This window comes from Neodiprion virginianus, chromosome 1 (genome assembly GCF_021901495.1).
Source record: "Neodiprion virginianus isolate iyNeoVirg1 chromosome 1, iyNeoVirg1.1, whole genome shotgun sequence".
In the NCBI taxonomy this organism is placed as follows: domain Eukaryota; kingdom Metazoa; phylum Arthropoda; class Insecta; order Hymenoptera; family Diprionidae; genus Neodiprion; species Neodiprion virginianus.
In genome coordinates this window covers 30,538,553-30,566,377 of record NC_060877.1, presented here as the reverse complement: position 1 = coordinate 30,566,377, position 27,825 = coordinate 30,538,553, and the positions used below count along the sequence as shown (strand labels likewise).

The following is a 27,825-nucleotide window of genomic DNA, read 5'->3' as shown; positions in this document are numbered from 1 at the left end:
TTTCAGATGAGTCTGGCCAGCTCTTAAATAATTAATGATCTTGGCAGTTTGACCACATTGCAAGCTTTTGGCTACCGCCGTGTCGCCCGCGTCTCGCTTCGCTTACTGCGAAAACAGTTTGACCGTGTGACGACAAAATGAGAAAAGTGATAAAAAGTGGAACTTAACGATCGTGCAATAAGTTTAACGGGTCTCAGCGCACGGCTGTTATAGGTATTATGTATAGGTATCTACGCTGCTTCCGGAAATATGTACCTACTTGAAAACACCAGACTCGCCACCGCGCGGTATTAAATAAGAAAGGAAAGCGGAGAAAAAAGAAAACGATATTTTTACCCTCGTATAGGTGTATACGATCCTAGATGCTGACTGTATTTATGTATAGGTGTATATGTACATGTATACCTCTGTAATAAATAGTCGCTGTCCAGGGTCTACACTTTCATACTTTTATTGCCAGTAGAAGCAAAACGATTCTGTCTAGTGCTGACTCCCATAAGACTCTTCTTCTGTAGCCAACGTTGCCGAACCAAAGTAGCGGCAACTTGTTTCAACCGTTTGGGTTTAACCAATGTTTAGGAGTCCGACAATAAATTTACCGTCTCAGACTTTAAGTCTACCTATGGACATGCGTGTACGTATGTAGAGCAATTTATATACATGATACATGCGTGTCAGTAACGTGCCAAATAACTTTGCCTCTAATGCGTTTATGGGGTAGGTATCTATCAGATGGGGTGCCCCTCCCCCTCATGCTCACATGCCGAGAGGGACTGTTCATGTCAGTCCGCCGCACAGCTATGTGGGTAACTCGGGAGACTAAAATTTGCTAATGCGAATTTTACTGCAAACGGCGCAATTCGGTTTTGATGGTCCTCCCCCCTTACCGCGAATCTGCAGGTATCTGGATGCGCGATCACTCGCAAATATCGGAGGAATACTGATTTAGAATTCAAGGGTATAGTTGGTAGTACCTTTTTCGACTGATCGGTTGATAAAATTTGGGTTTCTTTTCCATCCGGAAGAACGACCCTCATAGTTGGGCGTGGTCTCTTCCTCGTATTCTTCCTCGATCATTCTCGACAGATCTTCTCATCCCTCCACACCTTCCATTTCACCCTATTACCAGAAGAAGTGCTACTCGTATTTTCAGCATTTACCAATTTCACACCGTGGATTTTGCCTTGTTTTATAGTACGACGGATATACCTGCGGCTGATAGGTTTCGTTCTTTCGGATTTTTTTGATAACAGCATCGCCGCATCGTAGCCGCGACGTGACGTGGCGATGTTATTCATAATTCATAAGCCACATCCACAACCCACACCTTATACCTATGTATACTTGGACTCAGTGAACCCTCCCGGGTGATTCGAAATTGCTGCGTGTGTTCAAAGTCAACCGCTTATTGCCGCTTTGATTTCCCTTCGAATGACAAAACGCTTGCTCTTTATTGTACACGTTTGGGGGTATATTTTTAGTTTAGGAATTCTGCAATTAGTGGATATATCCAAACGTTACTGCGTTCGTTTCGATGCGATGTATGTATACAGCTCTACGCCGCATGCACCGCATCTCCTGTGGGAACGCTTACGTTGGAAAAATGAAACGGTCGTGATTGCAACGCGATTTATATACCCGTATTGCACATTGTTATGTTGATACAATCGAATTCAAAATTCATCTGAATAAATTTACGATGAAACTGTATTTTGGAGGGTTTAGTGCGAGAAAAAAAATATGCCAACTGGTAACCTATTTGTTTAGATAAATAGACTCAAACGCGAATGTGAAATACAAATTTGCGAGCGTGTAAATATTCTTTTCGAATAATCCCGGATTTGCGATTATGCGGGGAGAAATTTTTTTTTCCTCCTAATGATGTTCAACGATGAAACTTAATTTGGTGATATTTTTGTTTTTTCTGCAAAAAAACGCTGATAACCGAATATTGTAATTATACGTAGTTGAGTCTGTTTCGGGAGTGTGCAAAGGCGATCTCACCAGCTTTTATATCCGACGCTCAGAGATTTAATTGTGCAACATTTGTTCGCGATTGTCCGAGCATAGAGATACAGCTGGCAACACGTGGTTCAAAGATCCCTTATATAATCCCAAGCTACAGTCCCAGGATTACCGCAGCGAGTTGTAATGAAGAAAACCTTGATTTCCACTATTTTATAATAACGATGATGCAATTTATCTTCAACGTTTTATTAAACAGTTCGAGTTGATTCTGCAATAGTAATAAAAATAACAATAATAACAAAATTATCATTTATCGATGCGCGTCCTATTGCCTCGCGACAAGGCCTTACAATTATGTCTCTGCACACGAGGCATGATAGTTGGTTACTGGATGTTTGAAAATCGTAAATTATACGTCTGTTCCGTTTAAATTTCAATAATTTCCTTGGACTACGTTAATCGGTACAATTAGTGACGAGGCGGTTGGTATCCTTTTATTGCTAAATGCTACACTGCAACAGCAAACATGAGCAGAAGTATTGATTGTTAGTCAGTTGTTGTCTATAATTCTTGGCGGCAGGTTACGGGGAAAACTGGTCTTGAATCACACGAGTGTGTTGCATAAGTAGGAAGCAAATGTGATTCAAGGCTAGCGAAGCGAGTGGGTGGTTCGCGAATTCCGTCACCGTTGTCGGAATGTCAAAGAAGGCCTTTCTTCCTATACGCGTAAATATGTATATACGTATTATATATACATACACACACAGGATACCGGAATATCGTAAAGTTAATCGATCTCGCCACTCGGAAACGCGTCCGTTCAATGCCAGGGAAAGAAGAAGCAAACAAAGAAATAAACGGACGTTGTCGAGGAAACGAGGAAAGCTACGGGATAAGGGATGGGGATGGAACCAGCTGGTATCTGGATAGATGGGAGGGAGAACTCGGGCGCGAGGGAGAAGTGTAAATTTTGCATAAGAAACAGAAAATCGTGACGGAAAGTCGGCCGCGGATTTGCCAGAAGTATAAGCACCAACGATGGCAAACACCAGTAGCGCGGCTGAAATAAAATAAGCCCAGTGGAAAAACAAAGACGAACGAGCGAAAGGGAGCAGATTATCTTTCGCCACTTCCATTTCCCTTTCGCTCCTTTTCACTCCGCCAATCTTTCTCACTCGCTCCTCGCGTTCTCTTCTCGTCGCGCCATCCACTTGTTCCCTTATTTATATCGCACGTAACCCTGTTTCTTTTCTTTTTTTTTTTTTTTTTGTTTTACATTTATTTATCTAATCTTCCAAACTAGCAGTAAATCTTATCTTCGATACGATTCGTGGGTGCGACTTATGGGTTTTAAAATATTTATCCGCATGCAGACGAGGATATTGAAACTTGTATCGAATTCCAGTGGAGTCCGTAGCGTGGATCGGAATAGGAACTTCTTCCAGACTCGTACATACATATGTGGTACCACACGTGGTGTCGAAGGTACTCCACTCTCTGAGCTTTTCCCAAGTGTTCAATGCGCGCCTTTCAACCACGACGTACGCGGTTTTGCAATGGTACAATTGCGAACGAAGCCTTGGCAAAAAAGTTGCTCCGTATATTTCCGGGCTTCTTATTTACCTTGTACTGTTTTCTGCGATACCTAGAGCGCGGGTACTCACCTTTTTCACGCCCGTTTCCCGTCTCCGGATGGAAAGAAAAAAAGGGGAAAACACCAACCATCCTTCAGTGTCAGGAAGTGGCAGCGATAAAAGTCATACGTTATATAAATCCGTTTGTTCCTACCTCCGTACAACCCGCAGAATATCTCCAATGACTGAATGAATCCTCTCGCAGTTTTAGCTTCGTCTCCTCGCTCTTAACGAAACCCAACGCAATGTCGGACAGTTCGCTCACAAGCCGCACTTTATTGTTAGTTACCTTCGACTCGAGCAAACCGTATCATCTATCGCTAATCACCCCAGAAATAAAGAGGTTCAAGGGCATACCAGCGTATAATTAATGGCGTCACATTTATCGCTTCTTTTACGACACGCTGCATGACCGCGTCTGTGATTTACTTATTTATCTATATCTATATACACCTGTAGACGTAAGACGTATACCTATATCGTTACGGCTACCTTGCACCCGAGTTACTGGACCACGCCGCGTGACTTACTACGCGCGTTCGTGACTGACATAAAATGAGCCCCGAAGCGTATAAATTTTCGATCCTTTGAAGGCGCCTGGCGATTTACTGCGACGACGAGGATATCTGACCGCACACATACTGGCATATTTATTGGTCTCTATACGTGTATGTATTATACATACGTGAACCCGGAGAGTGCGAAGGTAACTCTGGAGCCCAGTCAGTATGGCGGGAAAGATGTATAGAAGGGAAACCCAACCGTCGAACCTTGGATCATTTTTTTTCTTTCTTTCTTTTTTTTTTTCTCTCATCCGTGGATGCAGTCGCCGGACTGATTATTCTCCAGACCTGTATCCAGGTGTATATCATATGCATGACGCGGTATATAGAATTCTCTATAGACAGGACATCTTGAAGTTATCGTTGCCAATAAATAATTAGATAGTTTGAACAATTTAAAGAACATGTTATAAAAATCGCTCAAAACTTGTATTCGCTGCGCATGTGAGAAAAAGGACTTGTTGTTAGATGTGATAGTTATAAATTTTACAAGTTAGTGGTTAGTTTTATATGTTTCGGATTACCGTTGCATAACTGTCGAACATTGGCATCGTGTCGCAGTGTTACAAGAGACTGTGCATGTATAGCGTTATTCGCAATTTGTCTCTATCGGTACAGACTGCAAGGTGGGATATTAATTCGTGTTTGCCAAGTGTAGAGATAACGCGAATTAGGGTTTCATATGTACGGATATTACTTATTGTCTTTGCCCTTGGCAATTGTGGCGATGAATCGAATGAACTTTGGCGTTGCGTGACGTTGCATACTGATACTTTTTCGACTGTGCCGATTTATCGCGATATACATCATTTTGACGGAAAAAATGTTATACACAAGATATCGTATGTTGATATAAAAAATGGAAAAGGTGATTATGCAGGCGCGCAGATGTGCACTGAACGATAGAATTCCTCGCGTTTTATTTCATCCCAATTTCCTACATACCTATAGCTTTCGGATTTTATAGGGGTACGTCGACCCGTTTCACTTTCGGGTTTTCCGATTTCAATGAATATTTGTTCGCAAAACGACGTGCTATATACCATCGTAGGATCGAACGTGTGTCTCTCGTTGAGACTTATTCGAACGCCGCTAGCCATGCCATCAAATTCCCGCCGTTCGAATTATTGGCACGTTTTCATTTCGCGCCAAGGCTTCTTCCTTCCGTCCCGCGTCGCGTACATGGCTTTGGTTCTACGTACTGCAACACGCCGTTTCACACCATGTCGAGTTGACAGCTGAATCCTGCTCGATTCCAGAGTTTAGTACGCCAGCAGCGAAGGATATAATAACTCTCGATATGGTCATTAGCGATATTAAGTTTAGTTCTAATTTCTTTTGCGTATCTTTTTGTCTTCCTCTAACCCGTTTCTCGCCTCCCTGGAGCTTGTGCACCGGAGAAGACCCGAAACGGACCTTGCTGAAGTGAAAAAGGAAGGCAAAGCCTCGCAGAGACATCGCAGAAAATGCTGTGCAGGCATCTCAACGTCTCGCCGCTAGTGCCTGAGTATCGGCAATGCCGACAAGCCTAAAGTCCTCGGCAAGTAAGGACGACTACATACGGCTGATCATCCCGCCCCGAGAACGGAGTCGAGGAAATCAGACTGTCTCTTTTGAAAAAAGGACATCCTACGCTCTTGCCCCGAGAAGTCAGGCAACGTTTCACGTGTAACGTTCTAATCTACCTCGGAATCGTAACAGTTTTGAATTTACCGCCCGTTGTGACGTCAACTGGCGGTAATTTTCTATTGGTTGGTTACACCACGGTGAGAACGATCGTACTTGGTCCAGAACCGCTGCGCTTCTTCACTTCTGATCCTATCTTCGGCGGAGAAGGACGTCCCTCCCGGGCTGCTGGCTGTCAACTACTACTGCCTTCTCAGTTTCCTTACATCGCGTTCCGCTTTTCCTTTCTATCCGAGTATCTTGTCTTGTTTCGAGTCTGTTTCCTTCCTCTTTCGTTACCCGAGTTATCTCTTCTCTTCTGGTTTATTCACGTGAGTTTCTGTTACCCTGCGAACACCCGAGTTCCTTTTTGTAGCTTATCGTCTCTCTGCCGATCACTCTGATCGTTGACGATCCTATCTCGGGGTTTCGCCTGGATTTCTTTATCTTAATTTCTTTTAATTGACAATATCGTTGAGCCATGTTATAGTCTATCCCAGCCTGTATTTACGCTCAATTAATTTCCGCAACTGTTTCATACTTGTTCTCGAATTTAATTTTCGCTTTTCACTGTTCCTTCTGTCTCTTGATTAATGTTCAACTACTTAAGCTGATTTATTGTGTAACCTCTCTATTAACGGGGTAATTATTCCGCTTACTTAATAACCTTTTCCCAAGTCTTTCTGTATTTTCTTGTGTATTGCGTCGGTATTTACTAGACCGCTGGTTTATTCCGTCATGTTTTTTGTACGATTATTCCTCTTGATCATCTGTTCTATTTATTGGTTATCTCACGAGTATGCCCCTTTTGTAAATTCGACTTGCTTTTTAGCGATTAAGCGCTTTGTTACCGAATTTCAGAAATATTTCCAACTAGCGTCGCGACGCCCATTGTACACAGTGTTCTGTATTCTCGTCGATTATTTCTCTCCCGTGCCATATTCGCGTCAGTAAATCGCGTACGTTATCCTTGAGCTTTTTCCTCTATTCGGCATGTACGCTGTATTTGTTATCGCATGAAACTCCTCCGTAGTCATGTCGCGTCCTGGTAATAATTTGTTGCGTTATTTCTGTAATAATTCGAAGTGTTATTCCGTTTTGAGCTATACACTTAGGGCTATGGTTAAGCTTTTTGTTTATACCGAATCTGCGCACGTTAAATCTGTTGTCTAAAACATCTTCGCGTTGCGTTCTTACCGTTTGTATTCTGTTACGAGCCGATAAATTTTGAGATCCGGTTCTATTACTTCTAAATAAAGCTTTTATTATTTATTTCCTTATAATTTGACAATTATAAAAGTGTGGTTGAATATTTTCCTCTCGACCTACGTTTCCCTCCGCCAAATACTCAGCCACCGAGTTACCTTTTCTTTTTTCCTTCCCGTTCCGTTACTTATCGTGGTACTTTGTACCTGTCGCCCAATACTTACTATTTTCAGTATTTGAATTTTGCCGTTAATTTTGCATTGTCTTTCCGCATCGTCTCGTTTCGCGTTCGGCCGTGTTTGGGAGAGGGGAGGGGAGCGTCGAGAATTTTGGAGATCAGGAGCGCCGTTAGAAGATGCATGAAAAAGAGAACCGTGACTGGGAATTCATTTGCACGGTAAAATTTCACATGCAGGGGAAAATTATTCTCGGAATTCATTTGGGGAGAAAAAAAATCACCTTTATGCACGTCTTTGAAGCGTAGTTTGAGTCTTTTTGCACAAACGTACAAAGGGATTCATACGATGTAGGTATTTGTATGCAGTAGTCCGACGTTGACGTCATCTGCTGGGATTGAAAAGCGGGTAAATCCTTTGCAAGCTCAATTATGTGTGTAATCAAAGCTCCTTTCTCCTTTGCGCAGCGTTGAAACACAAAGAAAGAGAGAAGTTTTATGTTTAAAACGTGATTACTGATTCCCGGGAATTGTTAAATTTTTTTACTTTAATTTCTCCACTACAGGAGCGAGAATCGTTGCGGTACCTAAACTAAAACCGGATCCTCTTCTCTTATACATAAGTTGGTCGCTCTTTAATGAAACCTTTCCCCGCGAAAACCTGAGGATAATGTATGTACATTTATGAAAATTTTATTCTTTGCCTTTGAATTATTTTATACCAAGGGATCATTCGTACCCTTTTCCGTTCTCCACACGCGAATCGCAAGATCTCTTGTGCAGACACGTTTTGCCCTTGACCCTGATCCCAGCCCACAATTATACACCTGGTTACCGGGCTCATCGTCGACCGTTGAAAGGTTAGATCGCGTGTGCAATTATGACTGGAATTTTCTTTCGCATTCTAAGCTTTGCTTTTAAAATCTTCTCAACACGTGATCCGAAATATCCTCGTATAGTGGTTCCGCCTCGCTAAGCGTGGGATCGTAATTTGCGAATGTCGGATTTCTTCTTCTTCTTCTTCTTCTTCTTCTCAACCCCTCGTGTTTTGTCCCTTTCTTCAGACCGAAGTTTCTTCCGGAGTATCTGCAATCAGCGCGACGTACCGCTATTTGAGAGTTCGTTTGGTACGTGATTAATATGACGCATGTCGGCGTATGCGAGATATTGGCATCTCGATAGCTTGCCCCGTATAAATATCGTCTAGAGAACCTGGATCAAGTTACCGTGTATATACTTTATACGTATTTTGACGAGAAATATTGTCACCGAGATGAAGTAGGACGTAGTTTTTTGACGGTGACTTTACAACGATTGTTACAACGTCCTCAATACATGGGCCTACATCCTTGTAGATACTTTTACAATAACCCCTCATCGTTGGAAAGTTGAAAAAAATCATTCATATTTATTATACAAATGATATATTACTAGAAATGTTTGTCGAAAAACGGCACGATTAAATGTAAAAATAGTTTATGCATCATTGTTATCAACACTGTATCTGCAAGACCAAGCCACCGAAATATCTGTGAATAACGCCGGAAGTACGATCAGCACGCGTGCCCGAGTGAACGTCGCTCTCGCTTAATGAAACAACCTTGGTGAACAGCGGTATCAGAACTGTTGTCACACTCTCAAAATTACAGCTCAGGCTTTTGATAAGGGTATAAACGTGTTTGCCGATTCTCTAAGCAGCACGATTCATATCTGCGGGCAGACTCGTTGCGTTGAGGACCACCGTGGCATTTGCAATAACATAGCTCAGTTTACACACGACTTATGAAATGTTTAGCATTATACCGTTTCCATCGAACCAAAATCAGTGGAAGATGCACACGGGGTTAATTCACACGTGCATTGCGGGACCACACTCTGGTGGCCAAGCAATGATCGCATCAGCTTACCGTGGAAAGTCCGAGAATAGATAGAAATAGATATAGATAGATAGATAGATAGATAGATGTAGTATATTTATATCTATAACAATATTAGACAATGCAGACAAACAAAAGTAGACACATCATAATTTTACTATGTTTTGATATGTTACCTGTTTCATTGAATTTCATTTCTCGTTTGAACCTTCGACCATAAAATTATCTTACCCATTTAACCATTTTAATCAAAAACGAGGTAAACACGGGCAAAGGTCGTCACATCAGTTCAACGGATGATTGGTCTTACTGTTCGGGTTAAGACACGCTGGATATACGCCTCCATATTCCAAAGACCACATCAGTTTTACATAAGTATTTGATCCCATGAAGACATCTTTTGACATCAAGCTCATTCTCCTTAATCCCAGTCAAAAAGATCACGTTAACTAAAGGCCCGAGAAAGCTGACAAAGTTATTAATCAGAATTTTACGGTAGCAGCCAGATCGACACACGATGCAATTTCTAGCAACGCGATCACGTAATTTGCTTGCCGATTTATCAGCCGAAACAATGACTGTTTCTTGTGTAGGTTTAAAAATGAAGCAGTGTCGTCGAACTTGACATTGCTTCGGTGAGGCTGCTCACGCGGTATGCGAATAATATTCATGGGGGGGATTGGAATGATTTCAACGATTTTAGTCCCGTTTCGAAGATTCCTTCACAGGACTGCCGGATGCTTCGTCTGCACGGAACAGATATTGTACGCATGTTATATTATCGTCGCTGAGTACGCGGACAATTATTCTTGAACTAAAATGGTCCCTCTCAAGGCGCACCCTTGTATTCGTCGTATGACAGTACAAGGTAATACACCATAATGTAGCCTCGCCATACACTCGAATGTATAGGCCCGAAATACTCCGCTTTTTGTCAACGGGACAGTGAGTTATGTTCCTTACATCTCAACGAAACGTAATCGTTTTATCTACAGTCACGCAGGACTGCGTATAGGACCCCCTAAGTGAACTGGGCTTCTGAGTAGATTCAATCTCGAATTTGTTGCTCGCGTTGAGACAAGCCTACTCCATTTTCTCGGATAATTTCGTATTTACGAATTGAACGCGTATTCGAGGAGTAAAAATGAAAAGAAAAGTATGTAGTTGAAACAACATAAATTTCCTTTCACATTCTCGAACTCTCTTAGATGAACGATGTTCCAATATTTCTACGACTGGAGACTTCTTCTTTACCGCGTTCAGCTCTCTTTTTCTTGTCCTTTTTTTTTTTTATTTTTTCTTTGACGACTTTGCATTTTTCATCCTGCCAAAGTGTTGTTCGTTATTACTGGTGCACAAGGTACCTACCCTTGTACTTGGACACGTTTGAACTACGCTGCAGACTTTGTTTTGCTTTGAACAAACGCGCAGTAACGCCTTAGCGTGCAGCAGCGTCTAACAATAAGTGTACTGCGAAGTGTGATGAAAATTTGACGTTGTGATAATTAGAACGCACTATTAATTCTGAAAATATTTTTTACTGTCGTGACATGGATCTTGCAGAAGGGAGAATGTTCAGGCTGCATTATTAATTTATAAAATCAAGAAAAGGTACCAAATGAATAATATTTCCAATTCAAAGGGAATTAGGTCCCTTGCAGTCGTGCATGCCTATACTCGACTTATTTTTTACATTATCACTTTTGGAATACAAGAAGATGATGTTACATCGGAATGCATGGGATGTAATTTTCGAAGAGTCTCCGGGTATTTAATTCAGAAATTTTGCTTCGAAGTCGGACATGAAATCCAGAATACTGAGAAAGCTAATCATTCAGAGATCTTGTATCGGAATGTGCAAAGTGCCAAGTGGGAAACAGCATTTGAATAAAAATGCGAACGAAGTAAATCCACGCGTTATATAAATTACATATGAAATGTGTTCGTGCGTGTAGCTTGAGTAATGAGAGGAAAGAGGAAGGAATTTGATTACTCACATTCAGGGTAGAAGATACGTCGTTTGCTACGACCTGAACACAAAACTCCGCCTCGCTGAAAGAGAAGAAGCACCGTCGTATAAGCTTTTAGCTTCGGGTAGCAAGCGAGAGGCAATTGTGTGAGTGTCTTTGAAAAGCACACAAAATTGCAGGATATTACTGCCGACAGAAATTCAAAGTGGTTCCTATTGAGGTAACGCGCGAATTCACAGCTTCTTCAAAGTCTGCGGAGGCGACGGATATTTGCTGGTTTATTTTTTGTTTGTCTCCTCGACTTCTTCTCGTATATATGTATTATACATATATGGGTATAGTCAAGGAAACCCCGTAACCCGGGTTTTTCGCCTAGCGGCTTTTCACGCTTAATTTGTATTTCGGGTTTTCTTTCTTTTTTTTTCCTTTTCTTTACAATGGAAATTAACAAATTCATTCTTTATTAGAATTGCCAATACAAGTCCTCTCCGCTAGTAGTACTTTTCCTCGTACTGATAATCAAGACACCGTAAATCGTTGACAGCTGCGTAGAGTGTAATATCGCAAGATATCATAACGGAGATTCGTTTTTCTCTCGTTATTTTACGCTTTATCTCTCTCTGTATTTTTCCTCGCAAGCGTACAGTTTTGTTGATATCGGAGAACAATAAGACCCTTTTTCCTACTCTTCGGTAAGTTTCAATTTCCGGTATTATCCGGAAATAGGAGTTTTCTATTTCTTACATAGGTCATTATTTTTTCACATGACCGGGCTCCCCCGTCACGGATCGGAGGATATAACATTTAGTATCAAACCAATTTTCTCTCTCATTTATAATTCTTACGTCGCCTGTATATACATCTATATTTTATATGTGTATATATATATATATCCGTACACGCAGCATCTACTCTGATCAAGTGCACTCGCGGATTATTCTCGGACTTTATATCGTCGTTCCGTTGAACGCGTAAAAAGAAATTCAGTAAAGCAGATCCGTCAAGTACTTGCGAATCTTTCATTTATATCGGCACGCTGACGTAGATGATTCAGAATCGCATTGCTCAGTGGATATTACAACGTTCCGTAAATTAGTTTCGTTCGCGCTTTAACCCGCGCCGTATTTCATATCGAATGTCACACCTGGGAAAAGAGAAAAATGCTTCGAAGTAGGCCGTCGATGAATACCTGCAATTGTCTCGGGGCTTGTTACAGCTGAGCCCTCTGGCAGCATATTGCCTCGTTATATTTACCATCTTTGTCACGTCAGTCACATTCGTCTCGGTCTGAAAGAGAATATCTCGCTTCAAGCGTAATCAAAGTTTCCGGGATTCTGTGCAAGTTCAGGCATTCCTGTTCCTTCCAGAAAGTAGTCGACTTCAATTTGCTTATATTTCGTCAGCGGATAAAATCACTTTAGTTGTAATTAGACGCATCGGAATTGACTTTCTCCCACGCCTTGTGTTGTGTAGGTAGGTACGATATTAACGTTGAGTGCCTCTGAAATGGCAAGATTCGAATTCCGGTGAGATTAAATCCGAAAGCATGGCGCGGACGAATATGAAACGAAGGGAATGTGCCGTTGATGTAACTTATTCAAATTTGCGTGTATATCTTCCCGGCCGCGGTCTCCATAGATATACAAGCCGTAATACGTCTGACGTAATAATCCCGACGCGGCAGAGTCGAATTAAAGACGAAATGTCATTTCTCTCTCGTAGCCTCGGGGCCGATTGGCAATATTCCGTTCCATTTCTACAGGCGACGATCCTACTTCCTTCCGAAGTTGTACTACCTGGTAGCTGACTGAAAATGCATTTCTAGTTTCGCGAATTCGTCAATATTTTCACGAATCCAATTCACCCCGCGGTGACTCTCAGACCATCCGGTGAAATTCCACCCCGATTCATACCCTGCGGGTTATCCACGTATAGAGTTGCACGGCAGGCGTCACCCCGGGGGGAAGATGTCCGTCGTAGGGTGAAATCCGCGGTGAAATTTGCATCACAAACACCTTTGTACGGCTTGTGGAAACCGCCTCGCTTCCACCTGACTACTCGCGTACATCCGGACCGTACCGAAATTAAACGCTCACCTGGTATATCTATATTTGTTTGTTTGACTACGGGTCCCGCGCTCCTGTTTACTTAGCTATGTAATATGCACGCCCGTGTATTATCACCCGGTCCTCGCCGCGTATGTCACGCGAAATATACGCTATATGTCTCCGGTCGAAACCGAGCGTAATTTGGCATGATGCGATGAAGTTCTCCGGGACACGGCGGCGTTAGGTTTACGCAAGAACAACACACCGCGGCAATGTTCGCCGATTTATTATTCACCGACTTTGCTCTCGAGTCATTAAGGTTGCAAAGCTCCTCTCCTCCACCCCCCACCCCACCCTCCCCCCACCCCCTCCCGCCCCTTTGCCATACCGTGTTTCGTTCCCGGTCTACGACTTAACCAACTTAACCGCTGGTAGCTACCGCGAGAAATCCGTTAAGTGAGTGACTTGAATATTTATCGGTTCGGAGTGAGGCTCCGGTCCGCCGGCCATCCATCTTGAATTTATCAACTCCGCGCTGTGCTTGCTCGTGCATCCGCGTTACACACACATGTACGTATAAATAATATCCGGTAAGGGTGCATACGTGCTAGAGCGGGTACGTCTGCGGTCGACCTCCGTTCTGCTCGAGAGCTTGACCGAGTTCGTGTATGCGTGGATTGAGCTGAATCGGGATCAAAGATCTTGGCGAACGTCCAGATTATTGTCTCCGTAGTACGGAAAAAATCTCGTGCAGACGAGTCACTCGGAGTCAGTGCCCAGAATTTTGGTTCCCACAGAAAGAGTCTCCCTCATCCCCTGCGTCTGTTAAATTGTGTTACAAAACTCGGAATTCGATTAACAACGTTGCCGTTTCAAATTCGTTCGTCGCAAGGATTTTATTAAAACTCATGGATATCCGATTGGCAAATTGTCCCGTCACCACGCATATCCAAGCTCTCGCCGCCATTCTTCAACGCCACTCCCCCCCCTCCCTAGCCAGACAGTATTTTTTTTGTTTTTTATGAAATGGGTACGTCGGTACAGTGTTGTACTATTTCTACTCGTGTCCTTCATACATTCGCGTATACGCACTGCCTGACTTAACTCAGATAACCGCTGACTATGAAGTTACAGTTATGATGTTCTGCATCCCTAAAAACACTGTTTCAATTAATGATATCAAAGCAAAAGTTCCCTGTAATGAGAATCTTCTAGTCGACTAATATCCAGAGTTACAGATCATTAGCGTGTACGACAACTTATTTCATTAATATTATTACATATCTTTATACTCCCGGAAATTGAGTGAATACAATCTGTGTGTGGGTGAAGAAAAAATAAAAATAAATACGAAGTTGCCGAAGAAGGTATAATAGAGGCCGGGCAGCGGACTCATGCCTGAAGTCACTACAGCAATTTCCTCGTTCTGCAGACTTTTTCCGGTGGTTCAGCCTCGCGGGGGATCTTACCTGGCATTCAGGTTCTCATGTGTGAATAGCGTAGCACACACGGCGACTCGAGTGCATCTATAAGTGTACCTCCGGTCCGTGATACTCGCCCCTTAGCCGCCCGCTCTCGACGCTCTTCGCGCGGCCCATATTCTTGCGAAACTTGAACCAGCAACAATGAATGAACAAACAAGGTGTGCGAGGCGAGAGGAGGGAGCTTGAAAAGGACCGATGGGACGTGGCCGCCAACTTTGCGGAGTTTACGGCGAGCCTGCGAGCCTGCAACGAGAAACCAGTTTCTCGTATATTTTCACATCATTTTATATATTATTCATGTGCATCACGTTGGGCGGGGAGAATCCACGTCCCAACAACTAGGATGTACCAAAGAAGAAGGAAACGATGAATAATTCTTCTTACAACCGGCTGATGACGTGAACATCAAAGAAACTCGATGGATATTTATGCAGAAATATATCTCGCCTGGTGATTCGAAGGGTGTAATGCCTAGTTTCTTCGTCGTCGTTTTCTGTTCCTAATTTTAAAAGAAGATTGTACATCAGCTTTCCATCACGTCAAACGCCGCCGACGACGAGGCAGGCTTTCTCACAAATATCCGACATCGAAAGTGGCTGTTAAATTTATTTTTCAGCTTACACCCCCCTCCGCTGTTTATCTCCGGGTATTATACCTGTTACAGGACAAAGGAGGCAAACAATTTTAACAGCTTATTGAATTTTCAATCTTCCTACCAGTGTCTGGGGGTTCTGCTAATAACCCGGTTTTGCTGCACACTCGGGGCCGACGGTACTTGAAGTCATCGTCACCAGCTTTAATTTCGGGGAAACTTCATCACCCCGGCAACACCGCGTAGCCCCATTTCAACCGAGTTTGCCGCTCTACGAGGAATATATTCCAACCCACCGAAACAATTCCAAGGATTAGCAGAGCTCCGCTAGATATTTACTGAGCTCAGAAGTATTCCCAACTTGAACGTCAGTTAGCTCGAGTGTGGGTCAGATAACCAGAGACTATAAGATTTCTTCCCTCACCTTACAACTGTATTGTAGGTATACCTAACCTAACTTTCCTGTCGTTTGCAGTTCCAGTAGGCAGTAGAAAAAGTGCTCGTCGATTTCTCGTTAAGGAGACGGGCATCAGACGTACTTACAGATTCACCTCGAGAGAAGCCATTTTCAGAAAGCTTTTCTCTTACAACGGAGTCTTTCAATACCGTAGTTTTTTTTACGCCAGTCGTCCGGAGTCCTTCGAGCCCTAATCAGCCTCATCAGCCTAATCAGTGTCTCCGAAACTTCATATCTCATATACTTAAATGCAGTCAGAATAAAAGTCGTTAACGCGAGGGGAATTACACACAATACTCACCACCGTTTGGAGCGAAGCCAAAAATGTGATGAATGTGATCGATTTCGCTCATTTGGGGACGACGCGACGTTGCCTCTGTATGCGGTATTTTCTGTATTTACGCAACCGGATGTTCTCTCGCGATGCTGTTCTCACTAAATTTTAAGTACCTAGAAATCGGAGAGCAGCAACCGATTTTTCTCTAACTGCATCTATGTACGTAATTGTAGGACTGAGGTGTTCCGGAGCTTCGGTGTCACCTAATTATTCTTTAAAAGAGTGCCGAACTGTTCCAGTGAAACTTTGCTATTGTAAAGTCCTTTGAGACACACCGCAGCTGACGCTCGGCGACAATATGCACCCTTTACCGGTGTATTATGCACGAAACAATGCAAGTATAAAGCATTATCCTCCGGAGTGGATGTTTCGAAAATTAACCGGCGCTTATCACTTATTTACACGATTTTTTAGCGCCGTTGTACGTTCATCAGAGCTTATATCTCTAATATCGAACGGGACTTGCGGTCGTATGAAAACTCTTCGAACTATCCGTGATTTTGACGTTCAGTTTGATGGAACTTCTCTAGCGAGTTGCGAAGAATTTAATATCCAATAATTTGCAATACGTTGTACATTTTACCCGGAATTTATACAAAGCTTTTGAAACGGTTGCAGGTATTTAGAACTTTGACGGAAGGTTGATGTCGATCGATCGCACGATATTCTACCTCGGTTATTTACCGCACAAGTTTCCGCGAGTTTGTAAAAATCATCAGGGTGGAGATACTTCCGCTTTTCTTTATTCATTTGTTCACAATGCCGTAGGAATTCTGAAACTATTTTCTTCTTTATAAACAATACTACCGACGTTCCTAACCGTGCAACTGTGATAATCGGTTACTTTTTCTAAACGAACTATAAAACAGCAACGAACGGAAGACCGCCGCGGAATCTCTGTAACAATCGCTCGAAGGTTTGAATTTAAGGAAGGTGCGGCGGGTCGCGGAGTCTGCAGTCAACTCTCGGTATGATTTGTTACATTTCCTGGAGCATTTCCCGCGTATAATACTAAGTGCACGGAATCCCAGCTCAATAAGAAGTCTGAAATGCATAAATTCTGCAGGATGCAAATTGCGTGGTATAATTTTCGCATTTGTCTCCTCGCGGGTCTGCCGAGGGTTGGATGCTGCCCCGTCGCTTTGGCCGCCCTCGCGGCATCGGAACCCGGAGAGGGTGAAACGGAGCCGTGTGTAGCCTGCGTCGTCGGCAGTAGTAGAGACACCGTCGAGTCAGCCATGAGCCATCCGCCCGGCTCGCCGCGGACACACCCATACACGTCTGATCTAACCTTTCTTCCCCTTTCGCTTTTTTTCCTCCCCTTTCTTCCTTCCGCCTCCCCGCACCCCCGCGCGTCCAGTCATTTGATATAAATTTGAATGGTGTGCGCTTGAGTCGGCTGAAGGCGAGCTGTACGGATTACAGATTGCGGGGAACGAAGTATCCGAAAGACGTTATATGGATACGTAATGGAGGGGGAGAGGGGACGAATGTTTGAAGAAGAGATAACCACAATGGCGGGTGGAGGCTGCGATACCGTTTTCCACGGAAATATATGGGGAATTCCATGCGAACTCAACCAACGTCCGATTCTCACCATTTTTGATTTTTTTTTCAAAATTGGTTCTGCAATTTTCCCAACTCTGAAACGGCAGCCTGAATTGTTTCAGGTCTTTTGTTCGACTGGTTAATTAATTTAGTTAATTATTTATAAATATTATTACAATCAACTTAATTGACGGTATGAAAATTCCCAAAAAATCCTGAAAACTTTCATATTTCACTTAGAACATTTCTAGACCGTTTTCATTATTAAGTTGACGAAAAAAAATTTCGGCGCCAAGAAAATTGACAAAAGACGCTCCATATTAGAATCGACCAAAAAATCTTTTATGCGAAAAATAGAAGTTTTGAGAATTTTTCGGGAATTTTCAGATCGTTTAAATAATGTTGTAGTTGAGCAAAAAATTGAATGTGTTGCAAACAATTGTAAGAAGATTCGGTCCATCATGGGGCCGGTCTTGAAATCTTTGGAATAGAAAATACAGTTTCTGAGAATTTTTTGAGAATTTTCCAAGAGGTCCTTTTTAAAATTACTCCAAATATTTATAGATGATTGAGCGGTGGAATGAAAAATCTGAAAAAACTCCGGGTATTGTTTCAGAGTTGGAACAACTGCAGAAAGAATTTTAAACAAAATCAGAAACGATGAGGGTCAGACGTTGGTCGGGTTCGCATGGAATTCTTCTTGTATAAAACAGTTACACGGCATGTATGTTCTATAGGTATGTATATTACTTTCCCGGTACAAAAGGGTCGTAGAACGGGATCCAGCTTTCAGATTTCTTTTCAATTGGATTCGACGTCGGGCTAGTCGGCTGCATGGCTCTTGTGTGCTTGCGAGGAATCGAAACATCCGTCGACGAGATATTTTCTCGTGAATTACATAAACGATACACTCCAAACACTGTCATATATACAATGCGCGTGGATGCATTTGTGCAGTCAGTTCTCTCACCGACGATCGACGCTCAGCATCAATCGGAGTGTTCGCGGACCTGGCGTTGATAAAGGTAAAAATACACTGTGTGCTTCGTTCCTTTTCGCGTTGCCGTACCCGGCAGTATATTCGGGGGTCTAGTCGGGGAGAAAGAAGATCACGTTCCGTTCTCTTCGGTGAAAGCTCTCCGCGCATTCGATGCATTTGGGAAATATTGCCGTCTCGGAGGATGAAGCACCGGATGATTGATACACCTTCGTCTTAAGAGGTCGTGCGGGATGATGAAATGTGGGTCTGGAGGAGGTGGAGGAACGCCGTAGGGGTCATAGGGGCGATGCAGGGTCTCGGAGGTAGAGGACGTTGCTCTGTTTATAAATCATTTTCTAAATCCTGCAGGGCTTTATATAGGATTTTCGTAACCGATTGCGAGCTTACATTGTCAGCAAATTTTTACCCTTCATTTTTTTTTCTTCATTCTTTCTTTCTTCCTTTCTCTTTCATCCTATGTTTACATCACGGGTATGACGAAGCAGACTGAAATTCGCGTATGGATGTAATTTACAGCTGACATCTTATCGAAAATCGTCAATTAGACATCATGGTGCCCAGTGACATATCATCCGGAATAATTGCACGCGCGTGCTTGCATTCATCGCCCTCCTTTGTACCTACACATTACAAACTCATTGATCGTTGTGAAATTCTTTTCTTTTCTTTCGGTGACTGATTGGTCAAAGAAATCACGGGACCGCCTTATATCCTGAAACCGTCTGATATTGATTCGTCTGTAATTCATTGTGAAAAGTTTTCAGTTCTTTCTCCTTCTCGTCGACTCAGGGATTCGATATTATGACTAATTTTTACCCTCCCACCGATCCAGAGCTAACGCTTATACATATTGATTCTCGTATTTGAATTGATAATTGATAATTCCGACGGTTCTTCGAGCCTGGGTTCAGTCGAGAATTGAAAAAATGGTTCACGTGCATTACATAATATATACCCTTATGCGTAGTGTAAACTATGACATATATGTGGAAATTGTGGCTCGTACATTTTTCCATACCAGTCGTAGTTCAGCAGATCGGCAAATAAAATGCACTCCTCATCGATCAATCATCCCGTACCTCGTTCTGAATATTTTCGTTGGCGGCACGTACGTGCGTTTTATATCCAATTAACTGAACTCGCCATTTCACACGTCAGAATTTACCACGATAATATTTTCCGGCTCTCGTCGCAACCCTCGCGCTAATTAGGTTGGGTTAGGTGTAGGTGCAAGACTCTATCCAGTTGCCGCCGGAGCCAAATCGTCGAGGCGTAACATTGTTGTGGATATCCGTAGTTGACGCCGTTCTAGCCTGGTAGATTTACCAGTATCTGTGATCATCTGCGTGCGAAACTTGGTCGCCAAAGTAGATTTCCTATCCATTAAACTCTGATCGAATTGTCATGTATACCTGATTCTCGGTAAACCAAGCCAACGGTATTCTTGACGATTTACGCCTCTGGTTGCTACACTCTGTTTGCCTCTGACTGTAAATTCCTGCGCTGAAAGATTCCTGCGATCTGTTTGTTTTTGATTTAAGGCATAAATTAAGCTCTTTCACTGGAAATATAAAACGGATTAATGAAAGGCATGAAAATTTGATTGCACGTGAAAGCAGAGAGACGAGTTAAAGAGGATTCCCGAGTTTAATACGTTTTTTACCCTCACTCTCGTCCAGCTTATTGCGGCATTTACCTCTTTATTAAATTTTCAACAAAACCAAAGTTGAAGATTATTTGATTCTCTTTCCACGCCCATACCATCAGAGAAAAACCCAGGTTTTTGCTTCGTTCGAATTATAAATCAGCGTCGGTAGAAGGTGAATAAACATAATTTTTCCATAAATTATCATTGACTACCAAACGGGGATATTTAATCCGACGGACGGTGCAAAAACAAACAATAAAAAGAAAAAACACCTACAGAATAAAAATACGTCTGAGTTTTCGCCCCCGCCTAGTTAGTCCGACTGTAATTAACTTCACCCTCATCTACGCACGGCTCAACTTTGACAAAACCGAGCCAGTGTGGCGTAAGGATGCGACGCCCCTCGTTCATCGACGCTGTTAGGTAGAGACGCTTTCCTAATTAGCTCGCAATATTTCGCACGAAACTTATAATCGCGACAGCGCTTGCAAGCTTCTTGTTATAGATTATACGCAGATGTAAAATGGACGCGTCGTGTAAGTGTAGGAAAATTTGAACCGCCGTCGGCCGCGACGTCGCTCGGCACTCGATCACGCCCTTCCGCCACTTATACTCGAAACAATAGGTCACACGGTATAGGCAATAAAGCTCTTCAAACCCTATCGTTCTCGTTGGAACTGTACCATTCGCCCGCTCGATCGCTCGAGAGCTTCGCGCGGTGTTGTACGTGTATATTTGAAGCCTGCCGTGTACGGTGTGCGTGTGTGTGTGTGTGGCTTTACATCTACCTTGTAAGGCAGGTACCTCCGAACGTGTATAGCTCTATATCACACCTCGACTATACGTGTACAGGAGGAATATTCTTACCGCGTTGTAACAAGGCGGTGGAGATGTTCTCGGTTGCGAGAATAAAGTCGGGGTCTTGCTTTTTATTTTGTGGAAAGGGTATACTGGACAAAGGAGTTCCGGGGAAAGTGTTGAAATGAAGGAGAGTTCCTTTCTTGGTTATCAACCTACCACCCTATATTCCTGCTTCAGAGAGTGTGAGATTCGTTTACCTCATTTCACGTCCCGGGGTAGAGACTTTCTTTAGCTCGATTACTTCCATCTGCTCTTTACTCCACGATTCTAACGCACTTTGAAGTCGAGACACGTTTATGCTATCCATCTAGTCACTTTTCGTTGCCGCAAACTGTATCCGGGGGAACATGGCAAAGTGAGAGATACGGAATTGGGTTTATTCAATTCTGAATGGAGTTTTCGGGGCTGCTTTTGAACATGAAAATTTCAAGCGAACTGTTTGCAGGCGAGGACTTTAAATACTGTAATAAAATTTCGACGGGGATCGATCAAAGAGGTGAAACCGTATGCTAAAAATCTGATTTCTATTCTGTTACAGATTTACCGAGTACCATCCATCCGAGCTACACTCGTCAACGAAGTGTGAGTATTAACCTTCATCATCCCTCAAAATTAATCTCTGTATAACTAGGTTAACTACCCGGAATTAGATATAATTTGGCTAATCAACTTGAACGATGACGGATGATTACTCTCATCCATACTCTCTCGGCTGCTGCTTTTGTTAACGGCAGAGAATAATCAGCCGGGTCAATGGGTCAGGTGATATAACTTTGCGGGAGAGGAGTAGGACAGGTGTGGCCATCTGCACTAATAGCTCGTCTTCCGAGTGGTTAGCAATTACGACCACGCGTCCAAGATAGCTCGAATAACATGCGCGACCCCTTAAACGTTCCTTCACACTCCAGCCATCCTCACAGGGCCTTTGCGGGTGCGATGAAAATGTACGAGGTGAGTTTTATTTTCCGTAAAAGAAGCGCCGGACTCTGTTACTTTTCATCACAAGGCGATGCATCTATTCTTGAAATGCTGTGAAATTCAACATGCCTGCGAAACCTCCTCGACATAAATTAAACAATTTATCTTAGTATACGCGCGGGCGACTAATTTACAATGTAAATCGCAATTGTTCAATCTTAATCACTTTGTTGATCAATTTTATCCCATCACTCTTACCCACCTCCACCCGTAATATCCTCTGGCTTACTCGGCTTCGTGCATTAACTCAAACGCACGTATATAGACGGAGAGCAATGAGCTCATTTCAGGATCCAGGCGGACGACGTCGCGGCGCAATTCGCTCGATTACACACAACCGCTTCACGGTCCTCCTCGCTGTTTCATCTGTATAAGGTGTATACATTCGCGAAGGCGACAATTACACGTCCAGGTATATACCCATACTGATGCCGCGTAGGTACGTACGTACCTACATAAATCAGCTCGTCGAGGGGTTCCTACGGAACACGCAGACGTTACTTCCGCGTTTCAATATCGCGGGGTTGCCGAAGCTCTAGGATTGACGGAGTAGCCAACCACGGTAGTCCAGATTTACACCTTGGACGGAGATTTTAGGAAATACACTTCGAGTGCCGGGGATTCTCTCCGTTTGTCCAATGTGACCTCTTCTCCTCGCGATACGGTCGAGGCAGAAACAAAATGGGGAACCGGATCAACGGACATGGCTTGTCTGCACAAGCAGCATCGCCGCGCCGGGGGCTTCGAAGCCATTACAACTAGCTGAGCGAACGCTTAACCAGAAGTATATATATTGAAGAAATAATGATTTAGGCAGACGAGGCAAGGGAAAAGGGTTGAAAATTTGCGGTACTAACCAATTCCGATAAATTGCCGAGGGGGCTGGGATGTTTTCGGCATCCGCTAACCTTCAGACCACGCGTGCCTTCACCAACTTTCACTCTCACCCTGAGCATCGATAAACTGAAATTCCTCTGTCGCTTGGTAATTGACTAGAAGATGTACTCTCCGAGGGAAATTGCCAGCCGCCAACTCAATGCTCTATGTATATACATATGTGTGTGTGTGTCTCTCTTTCTCTCTCTTTCTCTAAAAGATTCCCATCTACTCGTGTATAAACAGACCTTTGGATCCAGTCCATTCCTCAGTTATCGCCTGCACCCTTCGTCATTACCTTCGAAACCCTTACCTACCTACCTAATGAAAAATTTCATTCACCCGTTTCGAATTATAATTGTTTTACGTCGCGATCGTGCGAGGCGACAATGGTCGGGAATTCCAGGCTAATTACGACTGAAATGTGTGAACAGAAGCAACGTGGGACTCTCCGGTTCTCTTGGCGTATTATGTGCTGGCTTTGTGCGACGTATACCCAGCAGTATTGTGTATTGTGTATCGCCCATTATGCCAAATACACGTGCCTTGCGGCTCCTTTTGGCAAAGTGAAATTCAGTTTTGTGCCAGAATTCATTGTCCTTACCACCTACGGCCGGATTGCAGTTGCATGGTTTTGCGTTGTTTGCTTCGACTGTCATCGTCGGTTATTGTTAACGACGACTTTTGGTAAGTCATTATGTATCTAGGTAATTATATACGCGTTGTCGTTTGTTAACCAACATTTTATCAACTACCTCTTTAGTCTTCACAAAGCTTCGGGTGACACGGTTTGGTTCTGGTGAAAGTCACGCGCAAATTTAAAGGAAGTTTTCTTTCCGGTCCTCTTTTCATTTTCAACGACGCCGTCACGTCAGTAGAACGTAATTAAATAAATAAAACACGATCCTGCCGAGTGCTGCATGAATAATGCCCCAGGTCGAGATAAAACAAATTAACTGAAAACCGTACAATTCTTCCATGAAAATAAAATCTGATCTTCTTTGCCTTACGGAGTTCGGAGAACATATTTTTCCGACGGGGATTCAAGAACATGAATGACTTATATAAAAAAAGTTTGAAAAATGGGTTTACTAAAAGAAGCTTAGCTGCCGCGACGCACGAAATTGGGTAATGAAACTAAATTCCTCGCCTAATTTCTACGCTTGCTCTTGATTCCATAATCGTGTTGTTATTCATGAGATTATGATGACCTCTAATTTTTCCTAGCCTTTGTAGTCGGTTTGGCTGGATTAGATTGGCCAAGACCTCAAAGTTTGAACATGTACACCGATTCGTATGCTGAAACTGCACTTTTAGGGCAGAAATTATACCACCAATAAGTTGACCTCTCGTTTGTCCGATTTTTCAACCTCGGCACATCTAATAACAGCCTGATCAAACGATTTTCAATATTGGTACAAACTTGGTACGGGCATTATAGTTAGGTACTCTGAAAATTGTGCGAATATACTAATGCGAGGTGCAAATAGGTAAATCCGATTGGGTGTTACGTTACCTCTTCAGCGTGGGTACACATCCGCACGAGAACCAACGCCGATGAGTTATGGTTAATCTATTAGTGCACTGCATGGACCATGCGCGGCGGGTGGCTAAGTGGCCAGTCGTGTAATCCGACGAAAAAAACTTGCAGGATAAAATGTAAACACGGTAGTTAATCGGCTCAACATCCTGATCAAATACCCAATTTGATTTTGATGGCGATTGATTCTTTTGAGCAGCAATTTTGAAACGCTGAAGTTGTACTTGCGTAGTTTATACGTGTAGACGAGGAATTTCTCATTGTACTTGAAAGTCTGAAAGCGAAATTGACTTCCTGTATGATATACTCGACCAGGTTTCACGCCGTATAACCTGATTTTTCGGGGAGTGCGAAAATATGTATGTAGTAACGGGATCGGGGGAGTAAATGTCTCTAATAACCGGAACGAAGTATCCACTACACTAGCTTTTAGCACGTATATAACGCGTGATGCCTTCATCTTACAAGTACAAAGGAGCGAAGGGCGGCGAAAGCTCACTTTGTCCCGTCGCCTCCTCTTACATCTCCCTCTTCTTCGCCTTCGCTGGTGCTGATGGGAATTGGCAGGCTATGAGTTACGAGGCGAGGTTCTATTTCGGCCCTCAAAGCCTCCCGGCACTTGATCGCGTTGGTATCAGACCTACGTCACTCAGTCACTCACCGTGCAGATCCATTTCCGAGTCGGGTTCCACTCTCTCTCTCTCTCTCTCTCTCTTCTTTTCCTCTCCTCTTCTCTGTTCCTCACTCCATTTCTCTTCTTCTTTCCCCCCCTTTACTCCCCCTCCCTTCTCTTTATCCTACACTCTAAAGCCTCCTTCTCACGGCCGGTGATCACGAACAGAAAACCGTTCACCGATCCTGCGGGTATATTACGTGTCTCTGTCCAGAAGTTCGATCACGGTAGAGTTTTAGATGAGGAGGATTCCATTTACGCATATCGCGGTATGTGTCATTTACAATGTACATACTTATGTCGGCAACTTGGTTTTACGTTACGCGAGGCGTTGTTGTCGCTAAAAGAGGGCCGACGCTATCTAGGATTAAGATCAGTAGAACAGAAAGGTGCAATTGTTTAGATGTCGGAAACGGTTACACGATTTCAAATCATGGTCAGATGAACGTTAATCCAAATTGGAAATAAACATTTCACACACTGTAATTATTATGTAGGGCGAGCGCAACGATAGTCCATTTTACAACTTTTCCTTTGTCGTAAAATTTTTCATACTACTGGAACAAGATGTTGCGTATTGAATATACGTTGACTGTTCAATGTTTAATCATACCGAGTAAGAACGGCAAGCATCGTGCTTGTGTGTGATAGATGCAGTATGCAAATCATTACATGTTGCGTGCCAATTAATTATCACAGATCACCTTGGTATATTAATTATTATCCAATAAGATTGTTAATTCGCGCTCGTACGTACAACAAAGTTGACTTTCATTTTGTCGTGGGTCGGTGTGTCAGATCCCATTTGCAGAACGAGTTTGTCGAGTGACAGAAATTTGGCACGACGGGAATACCCGCTTGGTTGAAGATACGTCACCACTGATCAATTTTCTTTCTGAAGCCAAAAAAAAAAAGAAAAAGATAAAAAACTTTGTTGATGCGTAGATAAACACGGTGACAAGAATGGCGCGGCGATAGAATATCACGGAGTGTACGACGAGGCAAAGGATGGAATTTCCATTCTCTATATTTGCTGGCTCTGGCAGAGTGCTTGAAGTTGCAGAAAAAGAAGAGAGGATGAAATTTGGATTTTACATAGTACGTATACGATTGTTCGAGAGAGGATTGGGACGCGTTGTGCTAAGGGTGGGCGAGGCGTAGGGCGACGATCCTCTTCACTTTACCAAAGAGGCTTCACCCCGTTGGTGTTCCATTGGACATCGTTAGGGCGCGTACATGTACGTATCTATGTACTACATACTTATGTTTATGAGTACACATGTATAGAGAGATTGAACGGGAAAAGCCCGATACTCTGAATACAAAAGAAATTCATCCCTATTTTCCTCAAACGGATGGTTACCCGTGGGAAACCGGGGATGAATAAAGTCGCGGTACAGTATAGCCAAAAGACTACAAAAGAGATGGGGAGAGTTTTTATTTCATTCCCGAGGTTTGCGGGGTGGGTAATACGTATGCCTAACCTAACCACCCGCACGAGGAGAGCGAGGTGAACTCCGAACCTATTGTGTCTCGCAGAATATGCTGATTGTGACTTCATCCTCAAGAGGGTAAGGCTCTTTCCGTCTGCCTCACTGCGACGCTTGACTCCGGTGGACGCACTACGCGAAGTGGGAGGTGGTCGAATACTTGGCAGGGATTGCGGAAAGTCAGTCGGAGGGGATGTTTTTACGACAAATTCTTCTTCAAGTGTTCGAACAAAGTGGAATTTTATCAGGTCTTACGCCAACCCAACGGTCGTTGTATAAACGTGACTTCATGGCTTATCTTTCTTTCGTTGCATTTATAGAAACCAACGCCTCTTTCACGTTTTCCCGAATGCCTATTTCCGCCCCTTTCTCTCGCTCGGTGAACCGCAAATATCTCTGATCAGTTCTTTTACTCTTCTCGGACGAGTCAGAAGCAGATACTCCGGCTTTCTTTCTCTCTTTGTCTCATTCTCTTCTTTCGATCGCGAGGCTGCATGGCTATTTTTCATCGATCCAATTTCTGCGTCACGCTGTTCACGCTGTGGCTTCCGTTTCACGGTTTAAAGTTTCACCGCTGCTACTGATTAATCCAGTGTCAGCCTTGAATTATCAAAGCTAAATGGAAATTGATCACGGCAGAACGATGCTTCAGCATCAGTTGTACAATCAAATGGAATATTTAATCAACCATAACACGATCATGGGTTCTATGCAGCCGGTATTCATGCATCGTCGCGCGAACTCACCGGCATTGGATATCATTGGCGAGGATTCTTTAATGCCCGAATGTCGTTGGGACGATTTCACGCTCCTGCGACGCATCGAGTACGGCTCTATGATTTTCGACTCATCGCTAATTAAACCGGATCCTTGCAGTTTATAATCCCAGAATTTCAGTAAATTCGAGTGTTGTATTCCTCTCTGGGATCCCCGTTGGGAGCTTTTTGGTTCTGATCATACAAATTTGGGTATTAACGTTCCATCCGCTTCGGACTCCCTAGAGGAGTTTTTTCGTTTTACGACGTACTTGTTTCTGAACGATTCGATGACTTTTCTGTGATTTCAACCGCTCTGGCAAATAACTTGAACGAAATTTTTGGCACCGTTCGGATTTACTGCGGTTCGCGTCAACTGCATGCAAGGATTTCGAAAATGCGGTTACCTTCGACCCGACTCGTAAGGTTCACTGAGTTACGTTGAGCTTCACCATAAAGCGACCCTTGTGTATACCAGCG

The 27,825-nt window shown here is 43.2% G+C and overlaps 1 protein-coding gene across 6 annotated transcripts in view; it reads left to right on the top strand.

The window, feature by feature from the left end:
* The window catches only part of LOC124300266 (Ig-like and fibronectin type-III domain-containing protein 1), a 168,086-nt gene that overhangs the window by 36,325 nt on the left and 103,936 nt on the right, over positions 1 to 27,825 (top strand). For 5 of the 6 annotated variants that reach the window (XM_046754169.1, XM_046754187.1, XM_046754195.1 and 2 more), the window contains one exon: positions 21,572 to 21,615. The gene's annotated coding sequence lies outside the window, so the exon portion shown is untranslated. Of the gene's footprint in view, positions 1 to 18,162; positions 18,262 to 21,571; positions 21,616 to 27,825 lie in introns of those variants that run through there. The other variant, XM_046754178.1, reaches the window with a different exon arrangement.